The sequence below is a fragment of the Euphorbia lathyris genome, chromosome 4 (assembly GCF_963576675.1).
Source record: "Euphorbia lathyris chromosome 4, ddEupLath1.1, whole genome shotgun sequence".
In the NCBI taxonomy this organism is placed as follows: domain Eukaryota; kingdom Viridiplantae; phylum Streptophyta; class Magnoliopsida; order Malpighiales; family Euphorbiaceae; genus Euphorbia; species Euphorbia lathyris.
In genome coordinates, this window is record NC_088913.1 from 35312518 (window position 1) to 35334618 (window position 22101).

At 32.2% G+C, this 22101-nt stretch overlaps 2 long non-coding RNA genes across 2 annotated transcripts; both read left to right on the forward strand.

Moving 5' to 3' along the window:
- Positions 1-494: 494 nt before the first annotated feature.
- LOC136227409 (uncharacterized) lies at positions 495-2069 on the forward strand. Its single transcript, XR_010688048.1, has 2 exons — positions 495-948; positions 1359-2069. It is a non-coding gene; the product is annotated as an uncharacterized lncRNA (long non-coding RNA).
- Positions 2070-10535: 8466 nt separating this feature from the next.
- Positions 10536-12590, forward strand: LOC136226960 (uncharacterized). Its single transcript, XR_010687914.1, has 2 exons — positions 10536-11470; positions 11960-12590. It is a non-coding gene; the product is annotated as an uncharacterized lncRNA (long non-coding RNA).
- Positions 12591-22101: the final 9511 nt, after the last annotated feature.

The window sequence follows — 22101 nt, forward strand, 5'->3', positions numbered from 1 at the left end:
ATTGGTTGAACTATGTAAGTAATATGAAATTAAGTAATGAAGGGCCCAAATTAGAAATGAATTAAAAGGGATTTGAGGGTCAAATTAGAATTTTAGACAATTAAAAGAGGGCCTAATCTAGCTTAACTCAAATAATCAGGGACCTAATTAAAACATGAGGGATTTAATTAGAATTTGGATTAATAAAGGAAATTAAAGGTAATATGGAGGGGGGTTAGATTGAAAAATAAAAATAAAAAGAGTCAAATTGGTGAACTAAATAAACAGGGAGGGGCGAAATGTAATTAGGAGGGGTCGAATTGAAACAAACAAAATGAAAAGAGTCAAATTGGTGAACTAAATAAACAGGGAGGGGGCGAAATGTAATTAGGAGGGGTCGAATTGAAATATGAAGGGACCCGATCTGAACAATTAGAATAATGGGGGCCGAACTCACAAATTATAAAAAAGAGAAAGGAGCAAAGTGAGATTTTCGCGGGGGGTAATTTGGGAATCTGAAATGAGGGGTATATATTCGGCATCTTAGGGTTTTTTTCCATCCTTATTGTCCGGCACCTCTCCCCCTTTCTCCTTTTCTTCTCTTTTCCACAGAGAGAACGCAACTCTCCGCCGTGGCTGTCGACGTCCCTTTGCTCCGCCGATCACGACGTCGTCGTCACAGCGGTGCCGGAGCGCTCTCCTCTTCCTCTTCGTTTTCTATTTCAAAGCCGGAGCGCCGGATCTCCCTCCTCCATACTATTTCGATTTTATTGTGTTTAGATCTTGCTCTTTCATATTTTTCTTTTAGTTTTCTTTTATGATCCTTTTTTATTTCTTTTTTCTAGATCTAGATCTATCAAGATCGGTGAATGGAGGTGATGGAGTCGGGATCGGAAGACCGGTGGTTGAGTGATGACCGGCGAACGGAATTGCTCTTGGTTACTGATCTCCTTTCTTGGTTAACATGAGGTACATATTTACGAATGTTTCAAATTTTTCTTTCCTAAACTTGCATAAAGCTAATCTAGTTATTTTGTTGTGACTGATCCAGCGATTTTCGATGGATGGAGACCCAAAAAAATTTTATAAACTGAAATCTAATTTATAGGTATTAAAATTGCATAAGGTAAAAAACTGTATTTTAGTAATAAGTGAAGAACAACAATTACATATGTTGGAGACTGCTAAACATTTGGTTCGTTTCTAGAACCTAGAAACTCTCTAGATATTTTAGTAGAAATATATGAGAAAAAAAACACAAAAAGAATATTAGAAATGCAGGTGAATAATGTATTTCCTATTAGGGTGCTGGGTTGCTCTTATTTTCTGGCACTTGATGCTTTTTGTTAGTTGATGTTGAAAATGGTTTCCTTTGGCAGGATTTGGAAGTTTGATGAATATGTAACGGGGAACTTTAAGAAGCGTGAAAAGAAAGATTCTGCTTTGTTTTTTTTTACAGGACTCCTCTTGAAAACCAGATCTGGCTTGAATATGGATTAAGAAGAAGAAAATTGTGAAAATGGAAATTTGGGAATAGAGAAAAAGGGAAGCACTGCTCTATCTTCTCCTCAAAACCAGAACCTGGCCTTAAGAGCAAGATAAAGTTCCTTCAAACCAGAACCTAGTCTGAAGACAGATTAAGAAGAAGAAGAAGAAGTGGAGTAGTAAGAAAATGGTGAAGATGAAGAAGGAAAAAGAGATTTACACAAGAAGAAAAATGAGGAAATATAAAGAAGGAAAAGAGGATTTAAAAATGGAGAAACTCAAACCTTGATGAAGCTGAAGGACACGAAATGAGGAGTTGAAGATGGAGGACCCCTGCTGCCCCCCCTTTTGTCTGTTTTGCCTCTCTATTTATAGAAAAACAACAACAGAACTTGTTGGCTAAGTAGTATATTTTATTTGTATTATTACATTTTTAGTATGTATTTGAGCTTGTATTTTTTTGGTATTTCTGTTATATTGTTTGCTGGTTTATATTTTGGGTTTCATGGGTTTACTGTAATAGGCCTTGTGGACTGAGCCTTATGCTTTTGGGCCAATTAATTGTAATTCTAGAATTATAAATAAAATTTCTATTTTTTATTTTAGTTCTAAAGAATAAGTGAATTAAATATTTGTAATTTAAACATTAAGTACCTTATGTTTTTATTTTAATTACTTAACTAAGAGTTTATAACTCTATCAAATGAAAAATGAACATTATTTCGTCCATATTTAATCAAAGAAATGGCATTTCTTTAATTAAATAATGGTCATCCTAATTAATCGATTGAATCTTTATAACATAAACATTCAACTGATTGTAGGCATTTTATATATAATTTTGGTTCCTTTTCGCAAATATTAGTTTATTTAATAAATATCTACAATAAAAATATTTATGAAATAAATTGGTTTAAAAATATAAAATTATAAAAAATGAGAAATTACTCCGGACAAAATGGGTATCTACAGTTGCCCTCCTTTGTATAGCTTTATGCAATAAAGATATACAAAGTGGCTTCAGATATACATTTTGCACGCTTTTAATATGTTGTTTATCTTAAGTAGACGTCGATTTCGAGACTTGATCTCGGGGGATCCATATAATTAGGGTTCGAATCCTGGAGACTTGATCTCAGGAGATTCGGAGGGGAACGGACATTTCTATCTTGAATAGAAATGGATTGTGAGACTAGATCTTAAAAATAACAGAACCGAATCGTGAGGCTTGATCTCAGAGGATTCTACAGGATCAACGATTTCGACCTTCAATAAAATAAATCGTGAGACTCGATCTCAGAGGATTCAGGACGGATGAACATATCTACCCTAAATTGAAATGAATTACGGGACTAGATCTTGAAGGATTAAGGAATTGAATCGTGAGGCTTGATCTCAGAGAATTCAACAGTTTGGATCTTAACTAAAGAAATCATGAGACTTTATCTCAGGGGATTCGTGCGAAGAAGCTTTATATCTAAGATAGGATGCCAAACTTTTTGTTTCGTGACTGAAATGAGTTTTTAAAGCGGCTCTATGTAACTGAATCTAGCTTTTAGAGCGGCTCCCCACGAATGAAGTGAGCTTTTATAGCAGCTCCCCGCGAGTTTGGAGACTAGTGCCCTGTGACAGAGGCATTTATCTCAAGAGAGAGATGAATATGAGGTTTCATGACCAAGAACCTTAAAGGAATTGGTTGTTAAATGAGAGTGATCCTGAAGACCTGATGTCGAGGAATTGAAATGAGCAAATTCTATCCTGAATGGAAGTGAATCCTGAAGACTTGATGTTGGGGAGTTCAAAAGGAACAAAGAATCTTGAGATTTGATCTCAGTGATTCAAAGGGGATAAATTTTACCCTGAATAGAGACGAATCATGAGACTTGATCTCAGTGGATTCAAAAAGGGTAAATTCTATCTTGAATGGATTGACCTTGAAGGAGTAAAAAAGCAGACATTTCTATATTGAATATAAATTGATCGTGAGATATGGTCAAAGGATCAACAAAAACAACAAAGGTTTCTACCTTGAATAGAATTTGATATCAAAATATACATGACTTCATGAGATTTTAAAGAAGAACAAACTCCTATATAGAATAGGATTTGATTCAAAAGATGCACGATTTTATCAAATTCGACTTTGAAAATAGTTTTCTACTTTGAGTATGGGTGAATCTTGAGATTTGATCTCGAAGAATAAAAAAAGGTAAATTCTACGTTGACTATAAGTCAATCCTGGGACTTGATCTCGCTGAATTCAACATGGGTAAATTTCTATCATGAATAGAAGTGAATTCTCAGATTTGATCTCAAAGAATTCAAAAGTAATAAATTATATCGGGTATCAAAGTGAATCTCGAGACCTGGTCTTGAGGAATTCAAAAGGGGAGAACTCGTATCTCGAATAGAGGTGAAATTTGAGACTTGATCTCAAGGAATTAAGAAAATGATAACATCTATCTTGAAATTAAAATGAATTTTGAGACTTGATCTCGTTGAATTTAAAAATGGGTGAATTTTTTTATCTTGAATGGAAGTGAATCCTGAAGACTTGGCGTTGAGGAATTCAAAAGGAGCAGAGAATCTTGAGATTCGATCTCAATGATTTCAAAGGGGGATAAATTTTATCATGAATAGAGATGAATCGTGAGACTTGATCTCAGTGGACTCAAAAAGTGAAAAGAAAAATTTATAAACTGAAAAAAATGACTTAAAAAGTAACAAAAAATTATATCTTGAATCAAATAATGAGACTTGATCTCAGTGGACTCAAAAAACGATAAAAAGTCATATATCGAATAGAAATGACTTAAAAAAAACAGCAAATATTCATATCTTGAATCAAATCATGAGACTTCATCTCAGTGGACTCAAAAAGTAACAAAAAAGTCATATATCGAATAGAAATGACTTAAAAAAACAGCAAATATTCATATCTTGAATCAAATCATGAGACTTCATCTCAGTGGACTCAAAAAGTAACAAAAAGTTATATATTGAACAGAAATGAATCACGAGACTCAATCTCAGTGAACTCAAAAATAAAGATTTCTATCTCGAATACAAATGAATCGCGAGACTTGATCTCAGCAGATCAAAAATAAAGACTTCTATCTCGAACGGAAATGAATCGTGAGACTTGATCTCAGTGGACTTAAAATGGGTAAAGATTTCAATCTTGAATAGAAATGAATCACGAGACTTGATCTCAACGGATCCAAAATGAAGATTTCTATCTCAAATAGAAATGAATCATGAGACTTGATCTCAGCGGACTCAAAGGGGATAAAGATTTCTATCTTGAACAGAAATGAATTGTGAGACTTGATCTCAACAGATCAAAAATGAAGATTTCTATCTCGAATAGAAATGAATCATGAGACTTGATCTCAGCGAACTCAAAGGGGATAAAGATTTCTATCTTGAACAGAAATGAATCGTGAGCCTTGATCTCAACAGATCAAAAATGAAGATTTCTATCTCGAATAGAAATGAATCGTGAGACTTGATCTAAGTGGACTCAAAATGGATAAAGATTTCTATCTTGAATAAAAGTGACTTAAAAGTAACAAAAATGTATATTGTAAATAGAAATGAATTAAAAAGCAACGAAATTTTATATCCTAAACGAATTAAAAGCAATGGAAATTTATATCCTAAATAGAAATCAATCATGAGTCGTGATCTCAGTGGACTCAAAAAGCGACAAAAAGATATGTCTTGAATAAAAATGAATCGTGAGACTTAATCTCAGTGGATTAAAAAAGGAATAAAGATTTCTATCTGGAATAGAAATGAATCGTGAGACTTGATCTCCGTGGGCTAAAAAGGAATAAATATTTCTATTTGGAATAGAAATGACTCGTGAGACTTGATCTCAGTGGACTTGAAATAATAAAGATTTTTTTATCTCAAGTAGAAATGAATCGTGAAACTTAATCCCATTGAACTAAAAGGAACACAAGTTTCTATTTTAAATAGAAAAGCAAAAATTTCACTAGAGGAATCTTTGAGAAAACTGTATTTTTTTTTTGCAATATGATGTGGTTATTTTTTCAAAATATCCATAATGAGATAAAAAAAATTGTCGATATCATTTTTTTTTTGCATAATTATCGATTTGGCTTATTCATATGCATATAATCCAAGAAAGATCAAGATTGCTTTCCCGGTACTTCACCTTAATCTCATCAAAATGCATGCGTATGTGCCTTCCCTTGTGGTAAACATCTGTTTCTTCGAATTGGATAACCATGCTCTCGATATGCAAAATTTCTTCTTGAAGAGGTTTAAGAAGATTTTTTCTTCAAAATTTCGTATACGGTTAGTGATCTTGTCTGATAGTAACTCGTGTTGAATTATGTAAGCTCATTCCACAAAGAGTAAGTAGCTCTTTTGATCTTGAAATCCATGAATCGTTGTGTTGTTATGATTCTTTATGATGTGTATTTTTTTCAAACCATTCTCATTCTTCACGTTTGTCGAAAGGTATCTTGCCCCCAATTCTTTCTTCTATTGGTTCTTTAACTCAAGTAGAAATGTAGCTTTTTGCTAGAAGGGTCATCACATTGCCCCTGATATTAGTCAGTTGTGCATGCTTAAGCTTGTGGAGAAACGTCATCTTCATGATGTGTATGGATGTCGAACCACAAAAATTGAGGTACTATCTTGATAACTCGTTGTTCAAATCAAACATGACACTAGAATTGGAAAATATTCATTTCAAATATTTTCAGACTCATAATTATTTAACAAATGCACAAGACATTTTCAGGAAAAAGATTTGGCAAAGAATAGAGTAAAGTGTAAGCATGAAAGCTATATCTTATTGGAAATGAGTGTCATACCTCAATGGTGTGAGATTTTTATTGTGAGTTTCGGTTCAAAAGGCTTATCCAAAAGTGATTATGACCATAAAGTTATTTGAAATTTTTTAATGATCATGAAATAAGGAAGATTTCATTGTTCAACACATTCCTACATGATGTCATTGTTCAAAATCTTGAATCTTCGTTAGTTTCAACACTTTGAGTGCTCCCACCTTGTCGTTGAATAATGAATTTCGTCATCCGTATCAAATGTCGTTTCACTTTGATGCTTCAATGCTGCCCCCAAAGTGGAGTGTGCTGCAACTTTTGCATAAATCGCCCTTTGCGGGTTTTCGACTTAACATGCCTTGATTGTTGCATGAGTGATCCTTTGTAATTTTCTCACTCAGTGGGCTCTTTATTTTATTTCCATTTATTTTCTAGTTAGATCGCCCTTGCGGGTTTTCAACCTAACAGGCCAAATTTTATTTTTTTTCTTAATCGCTTTTTTGTATGCCCTCTTTTAAGATGAACTTACTCCATCCTCTGACTTGATTTATCTTCTTTTGGTGTATTGCTTGACTTCTTTGCACATGTCGTGAATGAGTATATGTCATTGAAATCTCATTCATAGTCGTTGATCTTGATGAACTCTTAATAGTTCTTGAGTAAATGTTTTCCCTTGAATGATGAGAGTATTCCTTTTATCATTTGGCGAGGGAACACTATAACTCTTGCTCTTGTCCATGTGTTCATCTTGATCATAATTTCATCTTTCTCAATCAATGTTTATGATAACATGCAGTCTCAAATAAAATTTCGAGGTTATTGAACCAAATTAATTTTGCATTGAAACTACCATATGCTTACTTTTCATATTCCTCTCCACTAATGTAGACCAACTTCATGACTAGGGATCGAAAGGTCTTTTTAGGTTAAAGGTAATAATGAGGGAAAAGGCTTGGAAAACCAGTTGAATTGGTCAATTTTCGTATGTCACGAGGAGATTTATTTGCTCTAACTCGGCTGATTTGACCTGATCGTCTTACGCCTTTATGTACTTGACCTGCCTTAATTCTTGCCTAGATTGAGGTTTTCAACCTAGCAGGCTTTTTTTTACCCTTTCTTTTGCCTAGACCGCCCTTGTGGGGTTTTTGATCTAGTGGGTTCTTTTCTTTTTTCTTTGCCCTATTTTTGCCTAGACCGCCCTTGTGGGGTTTTCGATCTAGCGAGCTTTTTTCTTTTTGTTTTAGCTGCATTGACATTGTATTGCAGCATCTTGGAACATCTCTTGATTGGCCTGGTATTGGTCACTTTGAAGGAATATTGATTATATGACTTTCGATCATCCTTCAGTCAACTGGTTTTCTTGTAGGAAAAGTGAGAATTTGGTGATATGAAAGAAAGGTTTATCATCGGCTCAAAGGGCGAACAAAGGAATATGATGAAAGGGTAGGTAAAAGGCTGAATGAGTGATTCAAAGAAGGCCTTAGTCATTTCCCTAATCATGAGTTAGTCAGATATTTCGCCTCGAGGAATAATCAAATAAGTTCTAGAGTTTTGAAATTAATTTAATCCATTAACCAAGATAATTTTTCTAAGACATGCACAAATCACTAACATAACTATCTACAGTAGACTGAGATATCTGAAATTGAGTTTATGTTGCACAAGCCTCTTTGATCTCTTCAATATTCGAGTCGATAGTCATATGCACTTGTTCTCTGAAGATTCCTTTTTTACATAGACATATTCATGTATCAACACCAGTCAGAGTCTAAAAACGTCTTCACTTATCAGGCATGCTAGAACAATGAAAATCTTACCTTTATTCATAAACACTATAATTTCTCAAATTATTTATGGTCATTTTATAAGGTATGTACAAATATATGGCGAGTATTATGATAAAAAAAAGAGAATGAAATAATCAGGCATGACATGGAAATGATAAAGTGCATTCATTATAAAATGATAATCCTGAGAACATTTGAAACGAACTCCTGTTTTTACAATTCTTTCCTTAAATTGAGGCAGAATTGCAATAAGTCAATGTCAATTATTTCTTCATGTTTCTGAATAAAAAATGTACAAACTATAAACCAAATTTGTATGGTTAAGGAGAAATCAATTCTTTCTGTTCTGTCAAACGTCTTGGTTCTTTCCTTCCATTTGACCACCCAACAAAGCTTCAAACGACTGACGTACATTACTCCGCTCTTCAACCAAATTCGTCATTACTTTTCATTTTTCTCTGGTGAATCAAACATTTGAGTATTTTCTCAACATCGCTTATTACAGTAACTATGTATCGATGATCTTTGTTTTTTCCTTTGACTATATGAACGAGCCAAACGAAATAATTATGTATTTTTTTTAAAAATATTTATTTAAATATTGAATAATAAAAAATGCAAAAATCTAAAAGAAATGCCGATGATTTTTTTGAAGAATTCCTCGAGAGTTTTTTTTTTTAATAATAGTCGGGAAAAAAAATTGAAGTTTCAAACCGTTTTTTATTAGAGTGACTAGACTAATAGAAGACAATTTTTCACCAATCAAGACCTGACTGATAACAAATTGTATACATTTTACGAGTCTAAAGAGGTTTTGTACACACAAAAAAAAATAAACAAAATTTTATTTTATTTTAATTCCCCCTTAAGAAAATAAAAAAAATTCGAATATTTCTTTTAAGATCAATAATAATCCAAATTATAAAATCATTTTCGTAAAAGTGAAAAGTTATTTTATTGTTTATTTTTTTAAGAAGAATTTAGAAAAATTAATAATATATTTACATCAAAAAAATATTTATTCAGAAACTAAACTAATGAAGTAATATTTAAATAAATAAATGGATAAATGTGAGTACACTATAATTATAATACGCATCAGAGTTTAAAGAAAGATAATCACAAAATGGTACATTTCTAGATTGTACCATTACATAAAAATAAGTAGCCTTTATAGGTAGCTTTTGATCTACTTCTAACGGGTGGATTCTCAAACCATTTTTTGATACTAACTCTCGAACCGGGTTTAGTAAAATCTTTCCCACCAAAACTTTGAGGAAAGCGGTTTGAGTTGAGAACGTTTCACGGGCCTAATCAGGTTTCCCATGGCGGCACCCCTACTTTGTCCTCACCTAAAATTCTAAAAAGGGTAAGACCAGAACCTGGCCTTTGAGTGTTCGTGTGATAATTGAGATTATAATATGTACTGAACAATGTGATAAATATTTATAAAAAATGACATAATAACAAAAATACATCACATATATTAAAGAAATAAATCAAATAAAATAAACAAGCAAATTAACACAAATCACATCTTAAATTAGCTTGACAGTCCCCAGCAGAGTCGCCAGCTGTCGCTACCGGATTTTTCGGGCACGAACGCCGGAAGCTAAATCGGTTAATAGTTTTCCCTAATTAAAACTATTTTTTAGAGTCGCCACCAATCAAAATTAAGGCGTGATTGGACACCGAAAATGGTTGAATTTTAACGGATAAGGAGGTCTGCGAAATTGAGATTTTAGGTTCGTTTGTCGGTTACGTGTAGGGAAGAAAAACTTGATTAATCACTCTACCCCGCCCAAATATTGGTACTAAAAGATGTGGTTTTTGTGTTAAATTTATTTGATTTATCTCAATTTTATTTGTACTTTCATAATATAATAAAGGCATATAATTTAATTACATGATTAATGTCGTAGGTATTTAGTATTTATATACCGCGTGATCATTAATTGTATCCTTTTAATTTTAATAATTTGGATAACATTTAATTCGCATTTTTATAACATATAACTACGAATTAAAACGTTTAATTTTATATAATTTGGTAACGGTTAATTCATATTCCTATAACATAGAACTGTGAATTAACTCATTCAGTTTTTGTTTATTTAGTAACGTTTAATTCGTATTTCTATAACGTAGAACTACGAACTATCTTGTTACTCTTTTCTTCATTTTTTATACCCTTGTAGCACATATGTATAAATTGAAACATTCCGCGTTAATTAAGCTTTATTTTTTAATTATCGTTTTCATACCTCTATGACATAAAGATATAAATCGATTCATCTTCACTTTATAGTGTACACGTTTGGTTTATATCCCTATGACATAGGACTATAAATCAAGTCGTTTAATTTTTCATAAAAGAAAATGTAGATTAAATTTAACCATATGAAAACAAATGATTTTTACTAATGATATAACACATATGTTACGTGAAAATAAATTGGTTGAACTATGTAAGTAATATGAAATTAAGTAATGAAGGGCCCAAATTAGAAATGAATTAAAAGGGATTTGAGGGTCAAATTAGAATTTTAGACAATTAAAAGAGGGCCTAATCTAGCTTAACTCAAATAATCAGGGACCTAATTAAAACATGAGGGATTTAATTAGAATTTGGATTAATAAAGGAAATTAAAGGTAATATGGAGGGGGGTTAGATTGAAAAATAAAAATAAAAAGAGTCAAATTGGTGAACTAAATAAACAGGGAGGGGCGAAATGTAATTAGGAGGGGTCGAATTGAAACAAACAAAATGAAAAGAGTCAAATTGGTGAACTAAATAAACAGGGAGGGGGCGAAATGTAATTAGGAGGGGTCGAATTGAAATATGAAGGGACCCGATCTGAACAATTAGAATAATGGGGGCCGAACTCACAAATTATAAAAAGGAGAAAGGAGCAAAGTGAGATTTTGCGGGGGGTGGGAATCTGAAATGAGGGGTATATATTCGGCATCTTAGGGGCTTTTTCCATCCTTATCGTGCGGCACCTCTCCCTCTTTCTCCTTTTCTTCTCTTTTCCACAGAGAGAACGCAACTCTCCGCCATGGCCGTCGACGTCCCTTTGCTCCGCCGATCACGACATCTTCGTCGTCACAGCGGCGCCGGAGCGCTCTCCTCTTCCTCTTCATTTTCTGTTTCGAAGCCGGAGCGCCGGATCTCCCTCCTCCATACTATTTCGATTTTATTGTGTTTAGATCTTGCTCTTTCATATTTTTCTTTTAGTTTTCTTTTATGATCCTTTTTTATTTCTTTTTTCTAGATCTGGATCTATCAAGATCGGTGAATGGAGGTGATGGAGTCGGGATCGGAAGACCGGTGGTTGAGTGATGACCGGCGAACGGAATTGCTCTTGGTTACTGATCTCCTTTCTTGGTTAATATGAGGTACATATTTACGAATGTTTCAAATTTTTCTTTCCTAAACTTGCATAAAGCTAATCTACTTATTTTGTTGTGACTGATCCAGCGATTTTCGATGGATGGAGACCCAAAAAAAGTTTTATAAACTGAAATCTAATTTACAGGTATTAAAATTGCATAAGGTAAAAAACTGTATTTTAGTAATAAGTGAAGAACAACAATTACATATGTTGGAGACTGCTAAACATTTGGTTCGTTTCTAGAACCTAGAAACTCTCTAGATATTTTAGTAGAAATATATGAGAAAAAAACACAAAAAGAATATTAGAAATGCAGGTGAATAATGTATTTCCTATTAGGGTGCTGGGTTGCTCTTATTTTCTGGCACTTGATGCTTTTTGTTAGTTGATGTTGAAAATGGTTTCCTTTGGCAGGATTTGTAAGTTTGATGAATATGTAAGGGGGAACTTTAAGAAGAGTGAAAAGAAAGATTCTGCTTTGTTTTTTTTACAGGACTCCTCTTGAAAACCAGATCTGGCTTGAAGATGGATTAAGAAGAAGAAAATTGTGAAAATGGAAATTTGGGTATAGAGAAAAAGGAAAGCACTGCTCTATCTTCTCCTCAAAACCAGAACCTGGCCTTAAGAGCATGATAGAGTTCCTTCAAACCAGAACCTAGTCTGAAGACAGATTAAGAAGAAGAAGAAGAAGTGGAGTAGTAAGAAAATGGTGAAGATGAAGAAGGAAAGAGAGATTTACACAAGAAGAAAAATGAGGAAATATAAAGAAGGAAAAGAGGATTTAAAAATGGAGAAACTCAAACCTTGATGAAGCTGAAGGACACGAAATGAGGAGTTGAAGATGGAGGACCCCTGCTGCCCCCCCTTTTGTCTGTTTTGCCTCTCTATTTATAGAAAAACAACAACAGAACTTGTTGGCTAAGTAGTATATTTTATTTGTATTATTACATTTTTAGTATGTATTTGAGCTTGTATTTTTTTGGTATTTCTGTTGTATTGTTTGCTGGTTTATATTTTGGGTTTCATGGGTTTACTGTAATAGGCCTTGTGGACTGAGCCTTATGCTTTTGGGCCAATTAATTGTAATTCTAGAATTATAAATAAAATTTCTATTTTTATTTTAATTCTAAAGAATAAGTGAATTAAATATTTGTAATTTAAACATTAAGTACCTTATGTTTTTATGTTAATTACTTAACTAAGAGTTTATAACTCTATCAAATGAAAAATGAACATTATTTCGTCCATATTTAATCAAAGAAATGGCATTTCTTTAATTAAATAATGGTCATCCTAATTAATCGATTGAATCTTTATAGCATAAACATTCAACTGATTGTAGGCATTTTATATATAATTTCGGTTCATTTTCGCAAATATTAGTTTATTTAATAAATATCTACAATAAAAATATTTATGAAATAAATTGGTTTAAAAATATAAAATTATAAAAAATGAGAAATTACCCTGGACAAAATGGGTATCTACACCATATGCGACCCATTAGGTTCTTTATTGCCACTTGCCGTATATATCCTTTGAAATTATTCATCACGATTAATTCCAACATATATATAATAGAATACCGTCGCGAGATGTTACTAGCAGAACCTATGATATTCCCCCAGAGCAATTAAGAAGTCAGGTTGATAACTGACATTAACCTTTCTGTATTAGGTACAGTATAATACGATCCTTCATCAACTATATCATGTCGGTCAATTCCTTATAACCATGGAACGTGTCAAAGTTACATATAACGAAGAGTCCGGTTTTACTTGTACAGGTTGAATTCACTCTAAAAGATAAGTTAAGTGAAATGTTCATTTTACTCTTAACTCTTTCACCTTGCAAGGATTTCAGTCAAATCACCACAAGCGGCCATTTGGATATATCTCCCACTTATCGGGAGTGACGAATGCTCAATCTGACATTAACTATTCTGCAATTACTTTGTGTGATACCCAACCCTGCTCTCACACACCCTAGGCTCTCACCTGTTGGATCGTGCTCGCACAGAATCAAAGTATCAGACTCCATAATCCAGAATCACTAATTAACGAATGTTTGAGTCTGAGGATTAGTTATACCTACTAATACCAATAAGATGAACAGTTGACACATTAGATAAATCAATCCATACTGTTATCTCAAGTCGGGTCCCAATCCTAATGAACTCCTTCACCAGATCCATGTAACTGTCTAGATATTTAAATATCTAAAGCTTGTGAGATCAACTTTCTGTCTGCACAGAAAACACTGTTACATGCAAGTCTCAACAGTAATATGCTAACCCCTATAACATATTACTTGACTTGGGTTGGTTTTAAGTCTATTGATCTTATTATAAAGTACAGTCTCACTTCATTCTTGAATGAACACTTTATAACTACTTAAATAAACTTAGGATTACTTTCTTTATGAAAGATTTGTGCCTTTATATATAGTTACATTTTAATGCTATATATCTGATTAAACAAATGACTAAATAAACAATTTATTCATTAATATTTATATCCTAAAACAATTGTCTTTAGGACACTAAACTCCAACACAGTTGACACATTAGATAAATCAATCCATTCTGTTATCTCAAGTCGGGTCCCAATCCTAATGAACTCCTTCACCGAATCCATGTAACTGTCTAGATATCCGAATATCTAAAGCTTGTGAGATCAGCTTTCTGTCTCGACAGAAAACACTGTTACATGCAAGTCTCAACAGAAATATGCTAACCCCTATAACATATTACTTGACTTGGGTTTACTTTAAGTTTATTGGTCTATTATAAAGTATAGTCTCACTTCATGCTTATATGAACACTTTATAACTACTTAAATAAACTTAGGGTTACTTTCTTTATGAAAGATTCTTGCCTTTATATATAGTTATATTCTAATGCTATATATCTGATTAAACAAATGATCAAATAAACAATTTATTCATTAATATTAATATCCTAAAACAATTGTCTTTAGGACACTAAACTCCAACAGGTCTGCCTGCTGGTTTTTATCACAAACACTGGGAGGTTGTTAAGGAAGGCATTTATAGCTTTGTTGAAGGCATTTTTAATGGCTCGCAGGATATTGGGCTTGTGAACAGAACTCTTCTAGTTCTGATTCCCAAAGTTGAGAAACCTTCTTCCTTCTTACAAATGAGGTCCATTAGTCTTTGTAATGTTCTTTATAAAGCTATAACTAAAATTGTGGCTAATAGACTCCGCTGTATTCTTCCTGATATCATTAGCCAGAATCAGGGTAGCTTTGTTCCTGGTAGACAAATGATGGATAATGTGGTCATTGCCCAAGAGATGGTCCACTCTATGAAAATTAAAAAGGGGAGGAAAGGTATTGTGGATTTAAAGTTGGATCTAGAGAAAGCTTATGATCACATAAACTGGAGTTTTCTTCTGGATAGTCTGAAGAGAGCAAGGATCCCGGACAACTGGAGGAATTTAATTGAGGTTTGCATCTCTTCTCCTATTTTCCAAGTGATGATTAATGGGTATATGTCAGAGGAATTTTCTCCTTCCCGAGGTATCCGTCAAGGGGACCCTATGAGCCCTTTCCTTTTTATTATTGCAATGGAGCATTTGACTCACCTTATCCAAGACGTTGTTGTTAATGGGAAATTCCACCCGGTGTCCATAAATAGATTCTGTCCCCAGGTTACTCACTTGTTCTTTGCATATGATGTATTGATCTTTATGGAAGGTAGTGAGGAGCAAATAAGTGTGATTATGGACATTCTTGATTGTTTCTGTTCTGCCTCTGGTCAGAAGATTAATATCCAAAAGTCCAGGATGTTGTGTTCTAAAAATATGATCTAGAGATCCTGCAAAAGGTTGAGTGAGTTATCTGGTATTCCTCTGACCAATTCTCTAGGAAAGTATCTAGGGATTCCCCTCCATAGTGATAGGGTTTTGAAAGCTTCCTTTAAGGATTCGTTGGATAAAACCAATAAGAAGTGTGCCATATGGAAAGCTAAAACTCTCTCTCTTGCAGGCCGCCTTACTTTGGTTCAGTTTGTCAATTGTGCGACTCCAAATCATATTATGCAGCCTTGTCATCTTCCTGAACCGGTTTTAAAAGATCTTGATAAAATTAATCATCGGTTCCTGTGGGGGGAAACTGAGGAGGGGAGGAAGACCCACCTTGTTCCTTGGAATGAGGTGTGTCAACATAAGAGTATGGGTGGTTTTGGGATTAGGAAGGCAAAAGATAATAATAAAGTGTTATTAATGAAACTTTTTTGGCGGATGTGGCAACTTCCGTCAGCGCTTTGGGTCCAATTACCTTGTGGTAAATATAGGAAGGATAAGGTTTTTGGGGGTCCTAAGGAAAGAGTGGTTAATTGTTCCTTCCTTTGGAAAGGCATTAGTGCTGTGTTTGCTGATTTTTGCTCAGGGATTGGATGGAGTGTGGGCAATGGGAAGTCTATTAGCTTCTGGAAGGATATCTAGATTGGTAAAAAGCCTTTATTGGAGGTTTGTGTTTCTTTACCACCCTTAGAATTTCAGAACTGGAGGATTGCAGATGTGGTAGATTATGAGGGAGAGTGGATTTGGTCAAAGTTTGAGTCTTACCTCAGTTTGGAATCGCTCCTGAGAATTAGAGGTGTTCAGATTAGTAATAAGGAAGATGACAGGGATAGTTACTGTTGGTCTCTGACAAACAATGGGGCTTTTTCCTGTAAATCGGCTTTTCAGGCTTTCTACCAAGATATGGAAACTTCGCACCCAGAGGTTTGGAAGATGATTTGGGCCTTAAAAGTGCCCTACCATATTAGAAGTTTCCTGTGGCTATGTGTTAAAAACAGGTTGCTCACTAATTCTGATAGGAAAAGGAGGCATTTGGTGGAGTTTGGAGCGTGTGGCAGATGCAGAGGTCATGAAGAAACTTTGTGCCATGCTCTCAGAGACTGTGCAAAGAGTAAAGAGGTATGGAGGAAAGTTCTCCCTACAAATGTGCTGTCTACTTTTTTATCCCACTCTGAGCTTGATTGGTTTGTGGATGGGGTTAGTGGGAAGCTTTTGGCTAATTTAGAGCATGGGGTTCTCTTATTTGTGGTTGTCTGCCATCAGATTTGGAAATGGAGGAATGAGGAGATTTTTGGAGGAGAAACGATTGTTATTCCTAATGTTTCTGATTTCTTTTCCAAAAAGATTTGCACCATGGTTGATAGCTTCATGGAAGATTCTTGGCTAGGGTGATTCAGAGGAAAGAAGTCCTTCTCATAGGCTGGAGTAGGCCTAGTAAAGGTGTGGTTAAGCTCAACACTGATGGTTCTTGTCTAAATGACGGGAGAATTGCTGCGGGAGGGGTTTTGAGAGACGAGGGTGGTGGTTGGATTTCTGGTTTCTCTCAGAATTTGAGCATGGGTTCATCCTATTCTGCAGAGCTGTGGGGGATCTTGTCTGGCCTGAGGCTAGCTAAAAATCTGGGAGTGAAGAAGATTCATGTGGAATCTGATAACCTTGAAGCTGTCAGAATGATCTCGGATAATAAGGCTATTAACTTAAATAGCCAAAACTTAATCAAAGGTATTAGAAGGATTTGTTCTTCCTTTGATTCTTTTAGCTTCGGCCACATTTATAGGGAGCAAAATAAGGTGGCGGACCGTCTTGCTGCCGAAGGTCACACAAGGATGTTGGGTCTCTCTACCTTTTCTTCTCCTCCGGAGTTCATTTCGTCCCTGATCTTGGATGACTTGGTGGGGGTCAGCTTTCCCAGGCTGATCCCGGGTTAAGCGGCTTTGTTTGTTTGTTTTTCTTTCCTATCCTACAAAAAAAAAATTATATCTATTAAATATAAATATATTTTTTTTTCAATTACTTTTAATGCTATTTATTAAAGTTGAATGAATGGAATTTGACTAGATCTTACATATTTTTTTTGTCAATGCGTTATAAAAAAAAATTCGGTTACATTGGTTTTAATGTTATTTATTAAAGTTAAATAAATGGAATTTTAATGGATCCTTATATATTTTTTTTGTTATTTAATTTTTTTTCGTTGTGATATTTTGTAAGTTATTTTATTATGTCTATTAAATATAAATATAATTTTTTTTCATTGGATATTTTGTAAGTTATTTTATTATATCTATTAAATATATATTGGGTTAGATATAATTTTTATAATTTTCCTTTATTACTATTTTGACAATTAATCAAAAGGGCCTCTAAAACTCTCCTAATTAATTTCTCCATGCTTCCATTATTATATATAATATAGATATAGAATCCATCACTGAAACTGACAAAGAAACTTAGAATAGTAATCATGATAAAACATGATTTATAATTGAAATAAATTTCATTGTAAGTATAATGTTTCAATGCCTCTTTAATTATTTTCTTTAATATGTCTCCAACTTCAATAAACAACTATTATGTGAAATTTTATATCTGTTCGTACCAAAAATGCATAAAAACAAAAAATTCAATCCATATGAGTTAGATAACTCCAAATTAAAACATCAGTAGACTTCACCAGGTTCTGAATTTGGAAAATTAATATAACTCCAATTAAACCTAACAATTGGTTCATATATAAAGCCGAAAACCCATATTTTATTTAGAATTAACAATTGAAACGATTATACATAACAACTTATACTAAAAAGGAATGAAAATATACAAATCTTTATTCTGTCGTTTTGAAAAAAAGACAAATAAAAAAACATAGATAAGGTCTCGAGAATTGTGGAACAACACAATTGAGAACAAAATAACTACCACACATGAAAAAAAATCGAATAATTACCTTTGGAAACATAACGATTTTCTGTAATTTTGACACATTTGCTTTTTCCGATTTCAGTTGTCTATGCCTCTTCTATTTCAATCTGATTTCTTCAATTGGAGATATCAAAGTCTAAATTCTCCAAATTGTTGAAAAAAATGCTATTAATACGGTTTATCAATGAAAACCGCTCTTAAATAAATCGGAATTTCTTAATGAAGTAAGAACAACATTATAAGACTATATTATTTGAAGTAAGAACAAAATTATAAGATTAAGAACAAAACTAATACATAATCAAAATTAAAGGAGGTCTTTGATTTTCGGTGGCCAATGAATACAATGATGGAATACTATATATCATGCTTTATATATAAGTTTATTTATGACTTTTGGATTTCCTTCGCTCAGTGTTTTTTTTATCTTCTTATAACTCATGCTTTTTTTATTACTTTAATTAATGAGCTAATAATTGACGATAAATACTGTGTTAATATAGTACTTATAATATAGAAATAATAAAAGCTCATTAACTCATTTATTCTTTTAAAAAAAAACTTATTTATTCTTTTGCTCCTACGATGCCAACTAAGAAAAAAGACTCCAAAACACTTCTTGTAAATTCTCTCTGCTTCCGCTATTATATATATAGTATCTATACTATATATAATAGCGGAAGCAGAGAGAAATTACAAGAAATGTTTTAGAGGCTTTTTGGCTTAGTTGACATCGTAGGAGAAAATATAATAAATGAGTTAATGAGTTTTAATTATCTTTGTATAATTAGTATTATATTAACACATTATTTATTGTCGATTACTAGCTTATTAATTAAAGTAATAAAAGAAAGTAAGAGTTACAGGAAGATGAAAAAAGACAAAGCGAAGGAAATCTAAAAGTCACAAATAAACCTATATATAAAGCATGATATATAATATTTCATCATTATATTCATTGGCTATTGAAAATTTAAGGCCTCCTCGAATTTTAATTTTGATTATATATTAGCTTTGTACTTTATCTTATAATTTTGTTCTTACTTCAAATAATATAGTCCTATAATTTTGTCCTTACTTCATTAAAAGATTCAAATTTATTTAGGAGCAGTTTTCATTGATAAACTGTACTACTAGCATTTTTCCAAGAATTTGGAGAATTTAAATTTTGATATCTCCAATTGAAGAAATTTGATGGAAAAGAAGAGACATAGATAACTGAAATCGGGAAAAGCAATCGTTATATTTCAGAAGGTAATTATTCGATTTTTTTCCATATGTAGTAGTTATTTTATTCTCAATTTTGTTGTTCCTCACCTATGTTTTCTTTTTCTATTTGTTTTTTTTTCAAAATGACTAAATAAAGATTTTATATATTTTCATTTTTTAGTATAAGTTGTTACGTGTAATCGTTTCGATTGTTAACTCTAATTAAAATTTGGATTTTCGGCTTTATATGAACTCAATTGTTAGGTTGAATTGGAGTTAGATTAATTTTCCAAATTTAGAATCGGATGAAATCTACTGATTTTTTTTAATTTAGGTTTATCTAACTCATATGGATTGGATTTTTTATTTTTATGCATTTTTTGTACGATTAGATTTAAAGTTTCACACGATAGTTGTTTATTAAAGTAGGAGACATATTGAAGAAAATAATTAAATAGGTATTGAAACATTATACTTGCAATGAAATTTATTTCAGTTATAAATCGTGTTTTGTCATGATTACCATTCTAAGTTTCTTTCTCATTTTTAGTGATAGATTCTATATCTATATTATTATATATAATGGTGGAAGCAGAAAGAAATTAATGAGGAGAGTTTTAGAGAAATTTTTGATGAGTGTCAAAATAGTAACAAAAGAAAATTAAAAATATTATATCTAATTTAATTTATATTTAATAAATAGAATAAAACAACTTACAAAATATTTCAATAAAAAAAATTATATAACAACAAACATAGGGATAGATTACACCTATGGCCACTGAACTTTACCCGTTTTGACATTGTGGCCACTGAAATTCTTTACGGTATGACCACTGAACTTTACACTTTTTAACATCGGTGGCCACTCAACGTCTTAAACGATCATTGAAGGGCTCAAAATAAAAAATTCAAAGAGTTAATGATATTCTAATGAACTTTAATTCTTGAAATTTTCGTTTTGAGGTCATTTTGGTGTTGTTTGGTTAGGAAAGAGAAAGAGTGATTTTTTAGAGAGAGAAAACTCTAAACAAATGTGATTTTAGAAAATAAAAAATGTGGTTTCATGGTAAACATCGTTTTGAACAACTTTAATTCTTGAATATTTGCATTTTGAGGTCGTTAACAATCATTTTGAGGAGTTAGTTAAAGTTGAATAACCACCGGTGTTAAAAAGTGTAAAGTTCAGTGACAATATTGTTAAGAATTAAAGTTCAGTGGCCACAATGTTAAAATGGATAAAGTTCAATAGCCATCAATGTAATTTACCCTAAAAAATAAGTAAGGACTCATTCCAATTTCATTCATTTAACTTTAATAAATAACATTAAAACCAATATTACTAAAAAAAATTCATATTTATATTTAATAGATATATAAAATAGCTTACAAAATATCCCAACAAAAAAAATTTATATAACAATAAAAAATATGTAAGGATCCATTCAAATTCTCTTTATTTAACTTTAATAAATAACATTAAAACCAATATAGCTGAAAAAAATATAAAACATTGACAAAAAAAATGTAAGGATCCATTCAAATTCTATTCATTTAATTTAATAAATAACATTTGTTTTTGACAAAGTAAGTATTACTTTGTTTTTTCCACCATTTGATGGTGATGAACTTTGTTAAAGTAATCTCATCCAATGGTAGAAAAAACAAAGTAAGACTTGCTTTGTCAAAAACAAAGTAAGTATAGAAGACACCTTAAAACCAATATAATTGAAAAAAATTATATTTATATTGAATAAATATAATAAAATAACTTACAAAATATCCTAACGAAAAAAAATTATATAACGATAAATATATGTAAGGATCCATTCATTTAATTTTAATAAATAGCATTAAAACTAATATAACCGAACAAATTTATAACATATTTATTTTTTGTTCTAATAATTAACACAATATTTGTACCACCAAACTACTATATAAACGAAATAAAATTTAAAATAAAAGACATGCTTATTTCACTTTCATAGATTTATCAAAGATTTTAGAAAGCAAGAGAAAAAGAATTTTGAGGAGAGCTAGAATTTGATTGAAAAAACACCACCACAAAATGTAGTAAAATATTTTAAAATTACAAAATTATATAGAAAAAATATTATACAGTAATGGAAAGGAATGACCTTTGCAAACATGTAAATAGGGACAATAGATTATAACTTCAACAATTTCCAAACATTATTATCAAGCAATTATAAAAGTATGTTATCAAGCAATTATAAAAGTATGTTTATTAATTTATTTACAATTTGTAAATTTAAATCATTTTAAAACAAAATATTAATATTATTATATGTAAATGATATAAAATTTTTAAAAAAACTAAAATGTTAAATTTTTGTACAAAAAAATTTATTCCCACAATACTAGTAGTATAAGAGTAATTTTGTACGCAACCTTACCTTGTTTTACTTTCCATCATTGCTTTTTGGGTTTGATTTTTGTATAGTCTTGTGTTTGGGATAGATGATGATGCTTATGTAGCTATTATGCTAGTGCCTTTTCAAATGAACCACAAAGTAGTTTGCGGGGAATATCTGTACCCGCCGGGGCCCCGCTCCCCGTCGACGGATACGGGGTGGGGTCGGGAAATTGTATCCCCGTTCCGCGGGGATCCCTAATTAATCCCCGTTTATATATAAATGAAGTGAAAAATATTTAGT